The 19,669-nt window shown below is 43.1% G+C and overlaps 2 long non-coding RNA genes across 2 annotated transcripts in view; one reads left to right on the forward strand and one right to left on the reverse strand.

Moving 5' to 3' along the window:
- Window positions 1-19,669, forward strand: part of Gm42194 — a 63,061-nt gene that overhangs the window by 18,216 nt on the left and 25,176 nt on the right. The window contains exon 2 of the long non-coding RNA XR_880705.2: window positions 15,199-15,334. This is a non-coding gene — a long non-coding RNA (predicted gene, 42194). The remainder of the gene's footprint in view (window positions 1-15,198; window positions 15,335-19,669) is intronic.
- Window positions 1,130-19,308, reverse strand: Gm32795. The gene is made up of 4 exons (XR_389630.3): window positions 19,195-19,308; window positions 4,624-4,692; window positions 2,726-2,809; window positions 1,130-1,893 (listed from the first exon to the last, which is right to left on the reverse strand). It is a non-coding gene; the product is annotated as a predicted gene, 32795 (long non-coding RNA).

Below are 19,669 nucleotides of genomic sequence, written 5' to 3' on the forward strand. Positions count from 1 at the left end.
GTTTCTTGTGTGGCTTTCATGGTTTGTTGAAGACAAAAATAGTTCTGTAAGGCAATCCAAGACTGAAGATAGGGAACATTTTCCATTGGTGTCTAAGGATTTGGTGGCTGCGGTTTTCTCCACTGCTATTAAAGAGGTGGCTTTTAAATTCTTTTGACTGAATTGCAGAAAGAAATACATCATTATAAGTATTCATGAGACTGAGGCTGGGACGAGTGCTTACTTGGTAGAATGCTTGCCATACAAGCATGAGGTCCAACATCCCAACCCTGAGAGAGAGGGGGGGGAGAGGGGGGAGAGAGAGAGGGGGGGGAGAGAGAGAGGGGGGGGAGAGGGGGGAGAGAGAGAGGGGGGAGAGAGAGAGGGGGGGGAGAGAGAGAGAGGGGGGAGAGAGAGAGGGGGGGAGAGGGGGGGAGAGAGAGAGAGGGGGGGGAGAGAGAGAGAGAGAGAGGGAGAGAGAGAGAGGGAGGGAGAGAGAGAGAGATCATGATATGTAGATGTGTATATGTAGATATACACATATATTTTATTATGTATGTGTATAATAGCTTACATGCTTAGGCAGTTTCCTGTCCAGTATTGGAAAGAGACCCTCTAGTGCCCTTTTCATAGACAGGCCAATGGTTCTGGCCTGCAGAACAAGACACACACACACACACACACACACACACACACACACCAAAACCAAACAAAAATAAAAATTTTCTTGGGATTTTTATTTTCAGTGGTGTTAACTATTCTGATTACAAGTTTCTTAAACAAAAACAGATAAAAAGAGGAAACAGAAGTACCACTTTGTTTATTCAAATCAAGCCTTTTTTCTTTCTTTCTTTCTTTTTTTTCTTTTTTTTCTGGTAATTCTGAGATGAGACTCTGACACTCTCTCAGACCTGAGAGAGGAAGCAAGCATAGCTAGACACCAGAAGGGCCTGAATCACCTTCTATAAACGCAACAATGAGTTTAAGGGGGACAAAACAGCGAGGGTGTGGGGTGGGGTACAGGTGAAAGTTCAGTGCTTTTCCCAATGGCTTTCCATCTTATTTATGAGATGGAGTTTGAGTCAAGGGTCTGTCTGGACCCACAGCTCGGTGACTGCTAGGCTGGCCAGCCAGCAAGCTCCAGGTTTCCTTTTCTTTTCCAGTGTCAGTATTACAGTTTTGCGTCTGTTTTTTTTTTTTTTTTTTTTTTTTTTAACATGGGTAAAATGATTTTTACATGGGTACTGTCTTAGGGTTACTATTGCTGTGATGAAACACCATGAGCAAATCAGTGTGGGAGGAAAAGGTTTACTGGGCGTATACTTCTACATTGTAGTTCATTGTTGAAGGAAGCCAAGGCAGGAACTCAAACAGGGCAGGAACCTGAAGACAGGAGCTGATGCCGAGGCTATGGAGGAGTGCTGCTTACTGGCTTGCTCATCATGGTTTGCTCAGCCTGCTTTCATAGAGAACCCAGAACCACCAGCTCAGGGATGGCCCCAACCCACAATGGGCTGGGCTCTCTCCATTGATGACTAAGTAAGAAAAATGCCTTAAAGTCAGATCTTATGGAGGCATTTTCTCAGTTGAGGCTCACTCTTTTTTGATGACTCTTACTTGTGTCAAGCTGACATGAAACCAGCCAGTACAGGTATTGAGGATCTAAAGAATTTGAGGATCAGATTTTCACGATGGCATACCACGTACCTTACTAACAGCCATCTATCTAGCCCCAAACCCTGAGATTTTGAACTACCTGTGTTGCAGATAGGGAGGTAGGTCATGTGCTTCTATAGTTATAGGGCAGAAACCTGATTTGGCATTTCTGAATTTTCTTCTTGGGTAGAGATGACTATAGGGAAGTAGCCCATAACAGGTTCTTGAAGAGTTCAATGTTCTATTTAGAAACATCAGCTGGAAAAAAAAAAAAAAAGAAACATCAGCTGGATGTATTATTAAGTTCTAGTGTATGTAATTTGAAACACATTTTAAATGGATTTATTTAAAATTGAAGTGTGCGTGTGTGTGTGTGTGTGTGTGTGTGCAGGTACCTACAGAGGCCAGAAGAGGGTGTCAAACCCCAGAACTGGAGTTTGGGGCAGTTGTGAGTCCCTCAGTATGGGTTTCTGGGATCCAAACCCTGGTCCTCTGTAAGAGCAACAAGCACCCTCACCTGCTGAGTCATCCCTCTGTCTTTTAAGCTAATATCTTAGCATAGAATTATCTCAGTCTATGAAAAGTAAATCATTATCCACATCTGATTACTTTCTCACTTCTTCAGTGACTATAGTGATGCAACCAAGATTTGAGTTTATCAAAAGGCTAAGTCGATCCAGTCTCATGCTGAATAAAACAGGAACAAACATCTTAGCAGGAATTAAAACGAGCATAATTCAGACTTTGCAAAGTGTCTCAGGGTAGCTGACTTCCTCGGGTCAGTGAGTGAGTGCAGACCTGGTGACAGGAGGCACTGCTCCAAGGAGAATGTCTGTGCTATGGTGTGGCTGTGACTTGTCTCCTAAAGATTGATGTGTCAGAAGCTTGATTCAGAGAATAGTGACACTGATAGGCAGTGGACTTCTTAAAAGGTAAGGCTCAATGTAAGCTAACATCCTAAGGGTGCATTAATGCTTGCTTGTGGAGAAATTCTATTTTCATGAGCACTGAACTGTTATAAAAGAACAAGCAGGGCCCTGGGCATCCTGTTTAGGTCTTATATTCACCATGTACTCTCTCCTAGTCTCACCTGGATATCTGCAGTGTCACGCGGCTGAGAAGGTCCCTCTTGGGACCCAAACTGATGAGCCTTTCCAAGGTTCAGTCTCCCAAGCTGTAAGCAAAATAAAGCTCTTTTTACTGTGTGCCATCTTGGGTGTATTGGTATATGTGTTAGTTACAACTGCAGTTACTGTGACAAAATACACTGACATAATCAATTTAAAGAGCAAAGAACTATTTTGACTCAGAGTCTGAGCAGATACAGGGTATCACAGAAGGGAAGGTGGTATGGCAAGAACACAAGCAGTTGGTTACATTGTGCCTGCAGTCAGGAAGCAGAGAGTCAGTGATGTTGGCCTCAGAGTTTTCTCCTATTTATCTGTCTAGGACTCCAGACTATCTGGACTGCTGCCAATCACGTGTATGATAGAATGTCTCACTTCAGTTAACCTAATCTAGACATGCTCAGAAGTAATTCTAGATCCTATATAGTAGATAATGTTATAGATTAGCCACACAAAATAGACTAAAATAAAAAGCCCAGTGTCACTCATCCCATGAGGTCGGGTTTGAGACAAGACACGGGGCATGTTTAGGAAAGAGAATCCTCTCTCCTTTTAGTGAGTAGATCAGGCTTTGGTTTCTACTAGAAGGAGATGGCAGTTGCATACAACATAGGGACTCTTGGGAGGTAGAGAGTCTCGATGTAGGATCTGGGTCTCTAAAGCTGTATGCCTGCACACCTAGTGGCTGGCAGAAATTATGTGTCACTGTTTGTACGGCACTTTTGTGCTCAGCAAGTGTGTTTGTGAACTATACAATGCAGCCTTGTTTATGATGTGAGACATTGGCCAACAAGGATAGCACCTTAGGGATGATTTCTATGTGCATGCCACACACACCTGCACACCATAGCACCCTACACACACACACACACACACATGAAAAGTGGCGAGGGGAAACCTCACCAGATTGAGACCCTCACCTCTGGATGTGTTTCTTTGTAGCTTATCCTTGTTGCTAGAGAAGAAAACATGTTTGTCTGTCTTACTGAAGAGAAGGTGATGCCTTTACACCCACCATGACACTCAGGAACAGGCACTACCACTGAATAGTGGCCAAAAGGCCAGAAACCCTGACTGCAGTCAGGAGGTGGGGGCAGGAAGAAGAGAGGGGAGTTACATGAGGAAAGAAACCTCAGATTGACAGAAATGTCAGTTGAAGAACTTGTCCGTGCCAACCTTGACCTCCAATATACTCCACCCCCTTGAAGCTGCTAAAGTGCCAAGGCCCTCACTGAATGCCCCAACCTCCCCAGACAAATGGGTCCTCTCACCACCAGCCACAGAAAAGTTCTGGGGGCACATTCACCTGCAAATGTCCGTGACTACTAAATGCTCATTCCCATGGGCTGAAGGCAGGCCCATGTTCTGCCTCTTACTGTATAATTGGAAAGAAACCGGGAAGCTCAACGCTCCTCTGGATGTCAGTCTGGGGGAATGAAACCCAGAAGCTTTTGGCTCAGTCATTCCTTCACAGGGGAGGCTACCTCATCTTAGCCTGGAGTTTCTTAAAATATGAGTGGGTCTGTCAGAATAGCTCGCTGGGAGTTCTAGTGTTCTTTCTGTAGTTGTGATGAAATGGTGAGCCAAAAAGAGAGGGAGGAAAGAATTTATTTCACCATGTACTTCCAGGCCACAGTCTATCCTTGAGGGAAGTCAGGGCAGGAACTAAAGGCAGGAGCCACGGAGGATGGATGCTTGCTGGCTATCTCTCTGACAAGCTCACAAGCTCCAGAGTAGCCTGATTCTTCTACGGACTAGGGTCAGCTGCTCAGGGATGTCAACCCTCCTGTGTCAACCGATCATCAAAACAGCCCACAGACCAACATGATACAGAAGATAACAATTAAAACCCGAGTCAAACCTGCAAAGACACGAAGACTATGGCAGGCCTTCTTGTCTGGCTCCTTTATAAAACCTTGAGGTCTTTCTCCTAGGCGCAAGGACAGTTAAGGTAAAGATTCAAATGAAAGATAGTGGCATTTGCACATATATGCACCCCTTACCACTTTCTGACAGAGTCTTACATAGTTCAGGCTGGTCTTGAGCTACAATGTAGTCTAGGATGATCTTCACCGTGTGATTGTCTAGCCTCCATCAACCAAAGCAGACTACTAAGGTTGTAACTGTGCACCACCACACTGTTATAGACTGTTGAGGGTCAAACTCAGGGTTTCCTCTAAACTAGGCAAGTACTCTCCAACTCAGCTCTAACCCAGCCCCCCACATATATATTCCATACACACACATGCACATGTATGCACACTCATGCATGCACATACACAAGCACATGAGCATGAGCGAACACATACTGCTAATACTTACACTTAAGAGGTGTGTGAAATGTTTTTACATCACATAGAGTTTCTGCCTCATGTGAGGCAGAAAGATGGAGCCACAAGACCCCTAGCTGCCTCAGGCACCATGATGCCACAACTGAAGCTTTCCAGTAGAGAAAGGAAGGGCTTCTCAGAATCCTGTAGAGCCATGCCTCTCACCCTGGCTAGAACGTAAAGTCATTAAGATGGCTTCCCCCGTTTGTTATATACAACTGCTTACATAGGGAGCTCCAGGACAGCCACTGTTGTACGTCTCCTAGAAAAGGGGTTTCCTCTTTGGCTGTGAGAAGGTATCTGTCACTCTGTGTGTTTTAAACACCCCCCCCCAACCAGACCCTGAACAATGACTGTATTTTTCTGTCCATGCCTCTTTTGCATGAAGCCCAAAATTGTCATTAACAACCTGAAAAGAATTATCACATTTTCGGTTTTTAAATAAGCAGTATAGTAACTAGTTAAAACTGGTACTCTTACTACTCAGTTCCTACCAGATACATATTTCTAATGGTGCCTTAAAACAAATTGTTTTTGTTATATGGCTTGGTGATATAGCTGGGCATGGTGACCCAAGCCTAAATTCCCAGTACAGGGGTGGCTGATGCAGGAGGTTGCTGAGAGTTTGAGACCAGCCTGTGCTATTTAGTGCAATCCTGTCTCGAGAGAAAAGAGAAGGAGGTGGAAGTGGAGGAAGAGATGAAGGAAGGGGGGGGGGGGGAGGAGGAGAAGGGGGGGGGGAGGAAGAAAAAGAGGAGGATTAGTAGTATCTTTTCTGACAGTACCTGGACCTCTTGCCTAGGGAGGTTACATTGACCTCCCACATTCAGAGTGAATATTTTAGTATTGTCCTTGTTCTGAGGGGAAGACCATTGCCCCAGGGAAACGGCTGAAGGATGCAGCTGAAAAGGGCAGAGAGGGAATTCAGCAGCTGGAGGTGAACTATGGAGACTACCAACAGTTTGTGAGTTTCGTTTAGCTCAGACTTGCAGTAGAATTGGCCCTATGAGTAAACTAGGAACACACACACCCGCATGTGTGCATACATAAATGCACATGTACACATGCACACATGGGCTCTGGACTCTCAGTTCATACATCAACTCAAATCTGAGTGTCTGAAGTTTTCTGCTATGGGTTTCTGACATGGATATATAATGGATATATATTCATTGTACGCTTGACAGGGCTCACAGTGGTTCTCAACCTGTGGGTCGTGACCCCTTTGGGGGTCGAATATCAGATATTTACAATTCATTACAGAAGCAAAATTACTGTTATGAAGTAGAAACAAAATAATTTTATGGTTTGAGGGTCACCATGACATGAGGAGCTGTATTAAAGGGTCATAGCATTCAGAAGGCTGAGAACTGCTGGTTTACAATCATCTAGACCCAACTCTGGGCATGTCTTTGAGGGAGGTTTAGTGAATTTAACTGAACATGGAGGAGCTACCCTGCATGTGGGTGATCTTGTCTCATGGGCTGGGGTCTCAGAGTGAATAGGAAGAGGAAAGGAAGCTGGGAACCAACATTCATCTCTGTCTGCCTTCTGACTGAGGAGGCAAGGTGACCAGCTGCCCAGCTCCTGCTGCCAGGTGCCTTCCCAGTCATGGTGGGCTGTAACCTTATAACTAAAACCCCCCTCCCAAATCCCAAATAATTGAACAACGTTCCAGTCCCCCCTTAAATAGTTTTGTCACAGCAACAAGAGAAATTACTAACACATCCCTGGAGCGGCGTGGCGTCTTCGGAAGATCATCTAGGACATCCAATAAACTCAGAATCTGAGAAGAGCTGATGAAATGTGACTATCGGTGGTGGCAGAAATCTCTGTGTCTGCAATTGGCAAGATCTCGGGATGCAGAGTTATGGAAGTGGTGTATCTCCCGTTCCTCCAGGTTCCTCCTCTGTCTTCTGGGGATGCATCATCAGTCTACCTTGACACCCTTCATTTAGGTTAAGAAAGAACAACTCTCGGGGAAGTATGTAGATGAGGTAATGGTTCTCTGAATGTTTCGCCACTTCTTGTCTTCTCCCAGGACAACCCTACCCTGTCAGAGATACTCTAGTGTGCCATGTTGTAATTGTTATGTCTGTGTCTATTAGAGAAGCTAGTGTATGGACGTCTACCCCACCCCCTTGCCACCATTTTGGAGAAGTACTTTCTTGAATGGGTTCACAGAAGAGAAGGCAGAGGGTCTCCAGAGCCTGTATCAGGGAAAGACAATGACTGAGAAGGATGAAGGAGGAATTCTGGATCTGTTTCTGTTAGAGTCCTTGGGCAGAGAGAATGGGCTGGACGATGGCAGAATTTTACAAGCAACTTCATGAGACAGGAGCAAGGCTGCTTCCAGGCCCAACTGGTGATCTATGAGGGAGAGGAGAGGAGAGAGGCACATGCTGAGAGAACAGAGCTAAGTTGCTGGCAGAGAAGCCTGAAAGGAGTCCAGCTCCTTTATGCCTTTGAGTGAAGCAGCTCAAGGTGAATGGATGTAGTTTTGCTCTTTCCTAGGTAGCCAAGGCACAGCTCTACACTCTGGAAGCCTGAGAAGAAAAAGGCCCTGAAGAAATGATAGATGCACCCTGGAATCCCATAAAAAACTGGGGTACCTGAGCTATTGGGGAAAGCTTAGCACTTATGCAGAAAAGGAGCTGATGAAATGTGACTATCGGTGGTGGCAGAAATCTCTGTGTCTGCAATTGGCAAGATCTCGGGGTGCAGAGTTACAAATGCTGAAAAATATGAATGTCAACAGTGTGGTAGGACTCCGGAGGTGAAGGTACTGCTCAATTGGCAGAGTGCGTGCCTCTCATGCATGAAGCCCTGGGTTCCATCCACAGCACAACACAAACCAGGTGTGGTGGCACATGCCTGTAATCCCAGCACTTTGAAAGGTAGAGGCAGGAAGAGCAGAAATTCACTCAGCCTCAGCTATATATCCAGTTTGAGCTTAGCCTAGGTTAGAGACCCTGCCTTCAAAAGGGGGAGAGGGAAATGGTCTCAATGGGAGGAATCATGGTATAGTAAAGTGAAACAATGAACTCATAAAATATTTCCACTTTCAAATTATTAGTTTTGGAACATAGTATTTGAAACTGAGCACAGTGGTTTGCCCCTCAGTCCCAGAACTTGTTGGTACAAGGCAAACGTTGCTGTGAGTCCCAGGAAAGTCTATAAAGAAGGATTGAAAGAAAGAAAACACGAAGGAAAAGAAAAGAAAAAAAGAATGTTCCCTCTGAACTGTTTACTGCTGGCCTAGCCCATCAGGCCACGCCCTGGCTGGGGATGTTAGACAGCTGGTGGGATGAGTCTTTGCCCTAGGTCCAGTAACCTCTGACAGAGTCTTCTGGAAAACGTTGGCTTGTAGGCAGGAGGTGCAAATTGGATCATTTTTTAATAGCTGAGGGAGAGAAGAAAACAAAGGCAAAGTGCATTTTTTTCGAGCCCATTTTGAAAATTCTTTTCTTCCATGGTAATTACATTTTGGACCTCAAGACACAGCTGAATGAGAGGGCAGAGACCGGGGGAAAATTGGATTGAACCACAGGCCAGGCTGTGTAGGACTTTGGGCAAGTCATCTTCAGTATTGTGGAGGAGTGACTGGTAGACCAGATGGCGCTAACTGGAAGATAGGAGTCACATTTCAACTAGGAACTCTGCCTTCAGGTTCTCAAGGTGTGAGTCACTCCTGAACACGTTCTGTAACCTCTTTGAACCTTACTTTTCTTGTCTATAAAATTATAAGAGAGGTGCTAACTCCTAACTAGTATGAGAATGAAGCTGAAACCATCTAAGACTCAAAGCCCTTGGCATAAGTTATCACTCAGTAATAAGGCCTCTTGCATGCTAGGCAAGCACTCCACCGAATGAACTATATCTTTACTTTGTGATATTTTTATTTATTTGTTTATTCCAGGCCCTACACACTTTCACAATGGATACTTATCTTCATTAGTTATAGGTTACTTTTCTCTTTGGGGAGGTACTATTATTTTTGTTGATTCAAAACTCTTCCTCTGGAAATACCTTTGGGTTAGGAATCTGGTTTTTTGTTTGTTTTTGTTTTGTAATTGACATCATTTATGTGTATGGGTGTTTTGTTTGCATGTATGTCTGTGTACCAGATGTATGTAATGAATGCCCATGGAGCCCAGAAGAGGGTGTTGGATAAACTGGGACTGGAGTTATAAACAGGTGTGAGTCACTTTGTGGTACTGGGAATCGAACCTGGATCCTCTGAAAGATCAGTCAGTGGTCTTAACCACTGAACCATCTCTCCACCTAGAGTCTCTGTTATATACTTTTGGTATAGGTGCTTCTGTCAGAATGCTTAGTACATTTTTGTAGGATTTGTATTTTCTCTTGTTTCTTTCATCAAATTACAGACTGAGTTCCACAGCTCTTTCCTCATGGCCCAGCACAGACAAAAGACCCATACTAAGTACTCTGAGATAAAGCCAAATGTGATTAGACTTCCCTCTCTAAAAAAAGATTTTTATGAAAAAAGAGATAAAGGTTTCTAAAGTCCTACCTTACCATACATATCAGAAAAAGAATCCTTAGAGCTGGTTAGAAGGCTAAAACCCAACTAACCTGGTCTGAGTTTTGGTTGGGGCTTTCTGGGATGTGTGTGCCTCTGTGTTGTGTGTGTGCATGTGTGTAGGCATGTATTTATACCTGTTTATATGTGTATAAGTGAGTATATATGTATATATTTATATATATAAACATATATGTATATGTTTATATAATACATAAATATATGCACATAAACATATGTGTGTATATATATATACATATATACATATGCATATGTACTCACTTGCTATGATTGGCTTATATATATATATATATACTCACTTGCTATGCTTGGCTTTTAAATGTTTTAACCAGCCTCTCTGGCACGAATTGATATATTCTAAAAAGACACCTATGCTCTCCTCTTTGACATCAGACTATGGAAATAATAAACACCAAGAAATTAGAACTTCCCCAGAAGCCAGGCGTGGTGGCACATGCCTTTAATCCCAGCACTCGGGAGGCAGAGGCAGGTGGATTTTTGAGTTCAAGGCCAGCCTGGTCTACAAAGTGAGTTCCAGGACAGCCAGGGCTATACAGAGAAACCACCCCCCACCCCCCCAAAAAAAAGAGCTTCCCCAGAAGTTCTCTGATAGGAGAGGAAATGGCCAAAGCACTGTGATTACTCAGAAGAACAACTTGTCTCCTGACAAAGATAAACAACTTGTTGATGACTTTACAGGAGAGCCTTAGAGCTGAGAGAGTCATGGACTCACGGCCATACTTTACTGACTCTTTAGTTATTGGCATCTCTGCTTTCTACTTAGAACCTGCCTTCAAGTTAGATCTCTCTGCCTCAAGACAAATTTAGAGGAATCATTGAATCCTTCTGTCCTCTTCCCAATGTGGCCACATTAAATACACGTTTTGTTGTTGTTGCTGTTGTTTGTTTAACTGTTCATTTGGATCCTTTGGTTGGTTTGTTGAGGACGGATCACCGAATCTGGCTTGTTGGGGCACAGTCTGGGACCTCCCTGGTCTAGGAGTAAAAATATAGGTTCTACAGACTGAACAAAGGTCTCGTTTTGCTGATTGAATTATCTTCCAAACCCAACACTACCTTGTGTTCTATTTTCTGCCCCCAGCAAGAGCAGTTGGCCCTTCCAGCATTCCTTTGGATCATGTGGCCATCAGATAACCATGATGGTGTGATTCAAGCCTGAGCAACTTGCTAAGCATCCCCAGAGGGTGTCTATGGCACTGGACAACTTAGCAGAGCAGCTTTGTTCATAAGAGTTGGGGCGAGAGAAGGGTCAGGTGAGATTGAGCTTAACTTTTTCCTTTAACTTTCCAGTCCACTTCTCTGTTCCTGTAACCACAGTTCTAGTTTAATTTCTCTTCATTTATTGCCTGAATTATGTAATTCGCCAGCTTACCAGCCTCTCCCATTCTTCTCTTCACAGTGCTTTTTGGTTGAGTGTTCTACAGCACAGCTCTGCCCCGTGCCTTGTCTCCTCCACTCCTTGCCACAGAATACAGTCTACTGTCTCTGTGTCTTAGTCAGCGTTGTAGTGCAGTGAAGAGACACCATGAACACTGCAACTCTTATAAAAGAAAACTTTTAACGGGCTGGCTTACAGTTTCATAGGCTTAGTCCATCATCATCATGGCATACAGGTAGATATGGTGCTGGCAAAGTAGCTGAGAGTTCTACACCAGATTTACCAGCAGTGGGAAGAAAGAGACATTGGGCTTGGCTTGGGCTTTTGAAATCTGAAAGCTAACCCAGTGGCAACTTCCTCCAATGAGGCCACACACACACACACACACACACACACACACACTAAATACATAAATAAATAAACAAACAAACATTTCTTAAAAAAACCATTGTGGAGCGTGCTTTAAAAGTGTTGCTCTTGGGGAGAGGAAGATTGCTCAGCCATTATGAGCACTCAGTCTCTCAGAGGGCTCCATTTCCTTTTCCAATACCCATGTCAGGTGGCTCACCACTGTCTCTAATGCCAGCTTCAGGGAATCTGATTCACCTTTCTGGACTTTGTGGGCAGCTCCCTCACTCCAACATGTATACAAATAAAAAATTTTTAAAAATTAATTAAGAAAATGAATCCAAATGGCACTGGTCTCTCCTACACCCATCTTTTAGATAACTTCTAACTAGTCACTCCTCTGAGAGCTTTCTGTATTAAGTGACTACTACTGTGTGGGGGAATCACAGGATTCCCAGCCCACACATTGGCAGTACCTGATTCTTGTTCATTCCTTGACTTCCAAGGTCTGAAGCATTTTTTTCTCCTCATAGAAACCAAATTCTCTAGAACATTCTGTGGTTTTAATCTTAAAAACTCTCACCAAACTTTTATTTTCATGAAATGTTTTTCAAATTTGTTCTAAGTAGTTCCCCCCTTTCCTCTTGATTCTCATGGGAATTTCTCCTGAATCACTGTCATAGGAAAGAAATTTGGAGATGACCTCCATCTTGTCAGGGGAAGGTGTCGGCCAATGAAGCAAACAACTGAGTTTGATCCTTGGGATCCAGGTGTGGAAACAGAGGATTGACTCTGACCTTCATGTGTTTGCCATGCATAAGTGAGCTCACTGTGCCCACCCATCTACCCACCCACTCACACAATAAATAGATACATATAATAATAATTATTTTCCAAAGAGGCCTTCCTTCTTATGTCAAAGTTTTTTGGAAATACCCCTATGTGTATAAGTACAGACATGTTTCAATTATCAGGGTGGGCCTTCCTTCTTTAGTCAAATCCTTCTGGAAATATTCTGCCAGGTATACCCAGAGATGTGTTTCCATGGTAATTTAATCCAGACAACAAAGATTAACCCTGAAGTCTCTTTCTATATGAATGCCTAGCTGGAATCAAACTGAGCAAGTACAGACATGTCTGTCCAGCCTGATTTGGAGTCCAGGCATGGCTGGCGTTGAGGCAGGAGGATTGCTACAAGTTCAAGACAAGCTTGAATTATAGTGAATTCTAGGCTAGCCTGTGTTATAAACTGAGACTCTGTCTCAAAAACAAATGAACAGAGCAGTGCCCTAAACAAGGTCTACTGAAGCAGGTAGTGTCCAAGCTGTGGAACTTGGATTCATACCATCAGTAAATGTAGAAGCCAGATATGAAATAAAGTTCTAAGTCTGTTGCTTGGACAGAACACCTGAAGTGTTAAAGGGCTATAGACTTTGTGTTGTTTTAAATACTAAAATTGATTAGTGACTTGGAAATAAGTTTTGACCACAGTCCAGCATGTATGTTTTTACCAGAATCCAGCTTTTATTTTTTTTAATTATTGAATAAAAAGGGGCAAATTTCAAGTGTGAACTGTTGATTTAGTCTGCCCAAAAATTTAGTAAAAGAAAATTAATTAAAGCTCTGGTTCGTGTTTCTAAGGACTTTAAGTCCAGTGACTGAAAGGACCTGGAATTGTACTGCCAAGAAATCTATAAATCTCTGTAAATCACCTTAGAAAAGAGAAGCTAAAAGAGAGTTCATAAAGAACTTGGGCACTGGAAGAAGGCCATAGAAGAGACACTCCCCCCTCCCCCCACTGTCATTTTATGTGTGTGGGTGTGTGCCTGCATTTATGTGTATGCCTGGTGACAGTGGGAGTCAGAAGAGTGCACTGGCTGTCCTGAAACTGGAGTTACAGACTGTCTTGAGCTGCCGTGTGGGTGCAGGGAATTGAACCTGGGTCCTCTGCAAGTCTCTTAACAGCTGAGACATCTGTCCAGTCTCCCACCGAAGACATTTTTAATAAACATGTTCTGGTTCAAGCTTAGGAGCTCTCTGGATACAGTCCATCTAAGGGTTCTATCTGCATAGTTAAGAATTTAGAGCTGTGAGCACATTTTCCTGACCTCCCCCCCTCCCGCCTTCCTGATGTGTTCTTACTGCTAAATCCTGTTAACTTCTAATATTCTTATGATATAGACTCCTTCTTAATATAGAACATATTTTAAAATTCTTGCTTTTGGCACATTTCATAACAAGTCACTTCCCCAAAGTGACTTTATAAAAGCACCCACAGAATAGCCTTTATAGTATTCATAGGTGTTAATTCCTTACAGTGTCATTAGCTCAGATCAAGTAAAGAAAATCTTATAATTGCTAAAATTAGCCGATTTAGAAACTTGACTTTTATCCTTTAATGTAAGTACCATGGAAACGCAAAAAAGATAAATAAGATGAATGTTAATTTTAAATGTCAAAATGTAATTTTTTTCAATTTACAAAAAAATCCCCATTTTTAATTATGAGATATTTAGACAAAGTTAAAAGGCATGAGAAAAAAAATCCACAAACTCTGGGACCTCAATCTGAAGACAGTCACTATTAAAATTCTGGGGTATTTTCTCCATAATTATGTTTTCACATTTATAACATGTACTATGCAGCAAGCCATAATGAACAATTATGTCCCCCTAAAAAATCCCCCCAAATAAACCACCAAGTCCAGTTTGTGTTGCCCACATACTCATTGAAGAGTGATCAAATACCCAGTGGCCAGCCCCTTAAAAACCAAAAAACCCAAAAAAACCAAAAAACCAAAAAAACCAAAAAACCAAAAAACCCAAAAAAAAACCTTATTCCCCTCCTCCCACCCTGACAGAAGCCATCAACAGTGAAGGGCTGCATACTAGTCATCCTTATTACCTCATTGCAGTTTTTAGAACTCTCTTCAATATTTTTTGGGGGAGGTGGGGTGGGGGGAGGGAGGCTGTCACAGAAGCATCCAATGTGTCTCATTCTCAGATGGGTCTGCAGTAATCTACACTATAGTAAAAAAAAAAAGCTTTCCTTCCGTAGCAATCAAAGGCAGCACAAGTCATGAGCTTCCATCAACCTGTTCCCTTGTGGCAGCATGGATCATGGATGACAACATGCTCTCTGGAGCTAGCATGGACCATGAACATATTTTGAGAAGACTTAATTCAGAAAATGAACAGCTCTTCATCTCAGATATCTTGTTGTTACTCAGAGTCGGGGTGATTATGTGGTTAGGCTGTGTCTGGAGGCAAGACCTGTGAGTGTGTGTGGGTGTGTGTGTGTGTCTGCGTGCGCACGTGTCTGTAGCTCTGTCTGGCTTGGAATCCACTAAGCAATCCAGGCTGGCCTCAAACTCAGAGTCTTATTTGTCTGCCTCTACCTCCTGGTTCTGGGATTAAAGGCCAGTACCACCGTCCTAGCAAAAGAATTTTATTTCTGCTAATAAAGACTAGGAATATAGTTGTCTATTAACTCCCAAATATGTAAAATGAAGCTCTTTCAGATTTTTATTGTGCTCGTTGTCTCATTCTGCTTAATTCTGATTGACTTAATCTGGGATTTATACCTAAATTGCTCTTGTTTTATAGAACTAACTTTTCTTTTGATACTAATGTTTTATAATTATATTAATGACCTGGTGTCATTAACTATATCAATTAATTACATTATGTATTTATTATGTATTCACGTAGTTAAATATATTAATGACCAGTGGTATATGGTTTATCCTGTCTCTGTTGTTTTAATTTTAGATGTTGATTTTTATCTTATTTTTAGGTGTATGAGTGTTCTGACAGCACATATGGCATATATGTGCTTGGTGCCTGTGGATGTTAGAAGAGAGGTCATACCCTCAAAACTGGAATTATGAATGGTTGTGAGCCAACACATGAGTGCTGAGAACTGGACCCAGGTACTCTGCAAGAGCAGCAAGTGCTTTTAAACTCTGAGCAACCTCTCCAGCCCTCCTCCATTGCTTTCTAATAGTTCTTGGATTCTTAGTCTTGACCCAGTCCTACATGGGCTGTACTGTGTCCTTAAGTGGTGAGCGTGGTGTTTTGTGAGTGCTGGCTTGTGGGGTAATGTTGGGTTTTGCCTCTTGACTTTAGTACATAATTCTTTCCCTCCCTAGATTGGAAGAAATTCTCCACTCACTGATGCTGTTTCGTTCTCTGGAAAAGTCTATGTTTTTTATTTCCTCCAGGCAATGCTTTTCCAAGTCTGGCTGCACATTTAAATTACTGAGGGATTTTTTTTTTTTTTTAAAGAAATGTCTGTGCCCGAGATCCAACTCACAATGATTAAATAAAACCTTTTAAGATGGGACCTGGACACTGCTGCTTTGTACAAGTCTTGCCCAGTGATTCCAACACACAACCAGAGTTGAGAACCACTACTAGGAAAAAGCCTGCCTGATGCTGACAGAATTGTGAAGGCTCTCCTTAAGTCTTGAAACAGACAAGGCTTGTCTAGGGGTGAATACTCAGCACACATTCTGCCGGGTCCTCTCTGATTCTACAAATTCACTGTTTCTCTAATTTTGCTTAGAATACTTGCTACACCATACATATTGTACATTCCTCTCTTAAGTTGTGGTGGTCGGATAAGTTAGAACATTGGGCTGCTGTAACACTTGTAATAAGTTCATGAATAACTTATTTTTTATATTATAGAGGCTGGGAAATCCAAGGTTAGGGATGCCACAGATTTGGTGTCTGGAATGGAGCTGTGTTCCCTGTTCATGGTCATCTGTTTCCTCATGTAGCAGGAAGTAGAGTTGTTCTTTCTGTGGCCTCTTTTATAAAAAATTTAATCTCAGGAAGGAAGGCTTTGCCCTCATGACTTGGTTAACTCCCCAAATCTTTACCTCCTAAAACCATCCCTTTGGGATTAAAGGCTTCTTTTATAACTTTTTTTTTTTTTTTTTTTTACTTGTGTGTGTGTTGGCTAGAAGATGTCAGAACCTTTGTTGAAGAAGTTACAGGTGGTTGTGAGCCATCTGACGTGGATGCTAGGAACCGAACTCTGGTCTTTGTTAGGGTAGTCCTTGCTCGTAACCATTGAGCCATCTCTTATTAACTGGGAATCATTTTTGTCTTCTGCACTTGAATCCTTCAACAGTTACATTGGTTGCAGTTTTTTTTTCCAGTTTAATGAAATTCAAATTTCTAACAGTTCCTTATCAGAAGGACGTCTTCTCTGTGACAGTCCACCCAAGCAGAGATAGGAAGACGGTTGTTTCCCAGGGAACCTCCTTGGTTCACTTCTCACAGGATATCTGAGATCCATCTCAAACTAATTGCTATGATTTATGTAAAGAGAGAAATTGTTTTTAAAATATAGTTACCTAAACTTCATCTTCAGGGTTGGTTTGTTTGTTTTCTTCTTCTTCCTTTTCCTCTTCCTCTTCTCCTCCTCCTCTTCCTCCTTCCTCCCTCTCCCTTCCTCTCCCCTGCTTCTCCTCCTTCACAGCTCAAGCCACCCTGAGCTCACCTCTGTACGTGTAGCTGTGGAAGACTACAACATGAACTTCTGGCCCCCCTTCCTCAGGGTTCTAAGTACCTGTAGTGCAGGCATGGCCCCCCCGTCCAAGTTCTGCTGCACAAGGGATCAAACTTTGCCTGGGTTCTGCAAGTTGTCAGGCTGTGGTCTCTGGTCAGGAGTCCACGGCATCACCCAGGATGGCTGCTGTCACCAATAAAAGTGTCTTGCTGGGCCCAGCTCTGGGCCTAGAGGAGCCAAAAATGCAAGCACTGCTGCCAAGCCCGGGTTTCTTCTGGAAATCCTTGCCACTGCTTGCCAACCTGGCCACCTTCGGCTTCTGAAGAACCCCGGGAATCAGGTGGGCCCTGCTGCCGGCATCCTGTCTCTGTGTTAGGCTGCTCTTGTGCAGGTTCTGGGGTTAGTCCTGCATGCCCTTCTTTAATCTGATCCCAATTGCAAAACATTTCAAAGAAATTCTTTGAAGTTTTTGGCATTTGTATGGCTTCCTTCCTTAGCTTCTATGCCTGATTCAGGGTTTTACATATTTTAAAATTTTTCTGGGTCATTTTGGATGGAACGTGGAAGCAGGCGGCGCAGCTCTGTGCCCTCAGCCCTCCATCATGAGCTGTGAGAGTCAGGCCATTGCTTTTATTATTAGATTTATGACGATGGTGAGAACTCAGAGTCTGGTCTAGGGAAAACCAACGCTGTTATTGATAAATAGTAAACATTACTTACTAGTACTAATGATATTGATTGTTCACTTACATACTTGTTTATTGTATGTATTTTACCACTTTAGTCATTCTAGATAGCGTTTTGAAATGTAGTCAAGAGCTTGTTTATATAAAATTTAATGTTACATATAAAACTTGCTATTACATAAACATAAAACATTTCTTCATACTATTGATGCCTTATTCTTTTGAACGTGTGTAAGTTCAATTTAAAAAAAAAATCGAATATACTTGGTGTGGTGGTTACTTTTAATCCCAGCACTTGAGGGGCAACATACTTCTGTGAGTTCTAGGTTGTCTAGACTGATCAATCTACATAGTGGGCATACGTACTGGGTCAGCCAGGGCCATATCTAAAAAATCTAGTATGTACCATAGATATACAAACAAGGGAAACATGGAGACACATTGGACACGGGCGGGCAAGTGCAGAGGGGACTTGAGTAGAGATATATAGTGTTACTCTAAGTCCACAAAGACCTATCTTGTTTACATTGTTACCACTCAATGCTTTAAAAAAGATCATTGGTATTTTTAGTTCCTTTTTGGGGGCAGGGTAACCCAGTTTGGTTTGAAACCCAACATGTATCCCAGTCTGGCTTCTGCAATTGTGGCAATCCTCCTGCCTCAGGCTCTGAAAATCTGGGATTATACACAGGAACCACAATTCCTGGCTTTTTAGTTGTTGATTTATTATTATTATTATTATTATTCAGTTCTTTTTAAATATTTGTTTATTTATTTATTTATTTATCACTCCAGATTTTATTCCCCTCCTGGTCCACCCTCCAACTACTCCAAATCCCATACCTCCTCCCTTCCCCACCCCACCCCTATCTCAACGAGGAATGTCCCCACCCCGAAGCCCTCACTCCACTAGACCTCTAAACTCCCTGGGGCCTCCAGTCTCTTGAGAGTTAGGTGCATCTTCTCTGACTGAACCCAGACCTGGCAGTCTTCTGCTGTATATGTGCTGGGGCCCTCATATCACCTGTTGTATGCTGCCTGGTTGGTGGTCCAGTGCCTGAGAGATCTCAGTGGTCCAGGTTAATTGAGACTGCTGGTCCTTTGGAGGGAAGTCATGCTAAGTCCCTTTTTGTGAGTGCTCCATAGCCTCAGTAATAGTGTCTGGCCTTGGGACCTCCCCTTGAGCTGAATTCCACTTTGAACCTGTTGCTGGACCTTCTTTTTCTCAGGTTCCTCTCCATTTCCAACCCTGTAGTTCTTTCAGACAGGAACAATTATGGGTCAGAGTTTTGAGTGTCGGATGGAAACCCCCTCCCTCACTTGATGTCCTCCTGGAGGTGGGCTCTATAAGTTCCCTCTCCCTACTTTTGAGCATTTCACCTAAATTTCTATTATTCCATTCTTATACCATAATATTTTCAATTTTTTTGTTGATTCTTTTTATTGATTCTGTGTGAGTTCCATAGCATACACCTCAGACCCCCTCATCTCTGAGTGCCCTCGTACCCACCTTCCTCCCTTGTTAACCTCTCCCCAAATTAGAAATCATACAAACAAAATAAGCAAAACAAAGCATAGAAAATACCTCTTTGTGGAGGCTGTGGCGTTCCAGTGTGTCCCACAGTGTGTCCCTCTGTCCACACATCTTCTCTTGCAATGAGAAGATGAACATCATGGCAATGAGTCATTGCTGCCAGTGCAGGCCTCTGGCTTCTGTGACATCATCAGTATTGGATCCTTGCTGGGACTCCTCCCAGTTATCCTGTTATTGTCCTGTGTTCTGGAGATCCTGCAGCTTTAGATCTGCAGGACGGGCCCTTTCACGTGCCTCACCAGTTCATAGATAATGGAGATTTTGGGGTGGGCCAACTCAAAGCCCTGGATCTGGGCCTAGGTCGCGGCTGAGCTGGTCAACCCACCAGCTCTCCTGCATCCATACCACCAAGGCTCAATCTCTCGCACAGCTCTGACTCAGCTACCCAAAGTGGTCATCAGCAGGATGTGGGGCCAGCATTCCTGCTCTCATGCTAGCTCGCCCTCTCCCCTGCAATCAGCTCCAC

This window comes from Mus musculus, chromosome 3, assembly GCF_000001635.26.
Source record: "Mus musculus strain C57BL/6J chromosome 3, GRCm38.p6 C57BL/6J".
Lineage (NCBI taxonomy): Eukaryota > Metazoa > Chordata > Mammalia > Rodentia > Muridae > Mus > Mus musculus.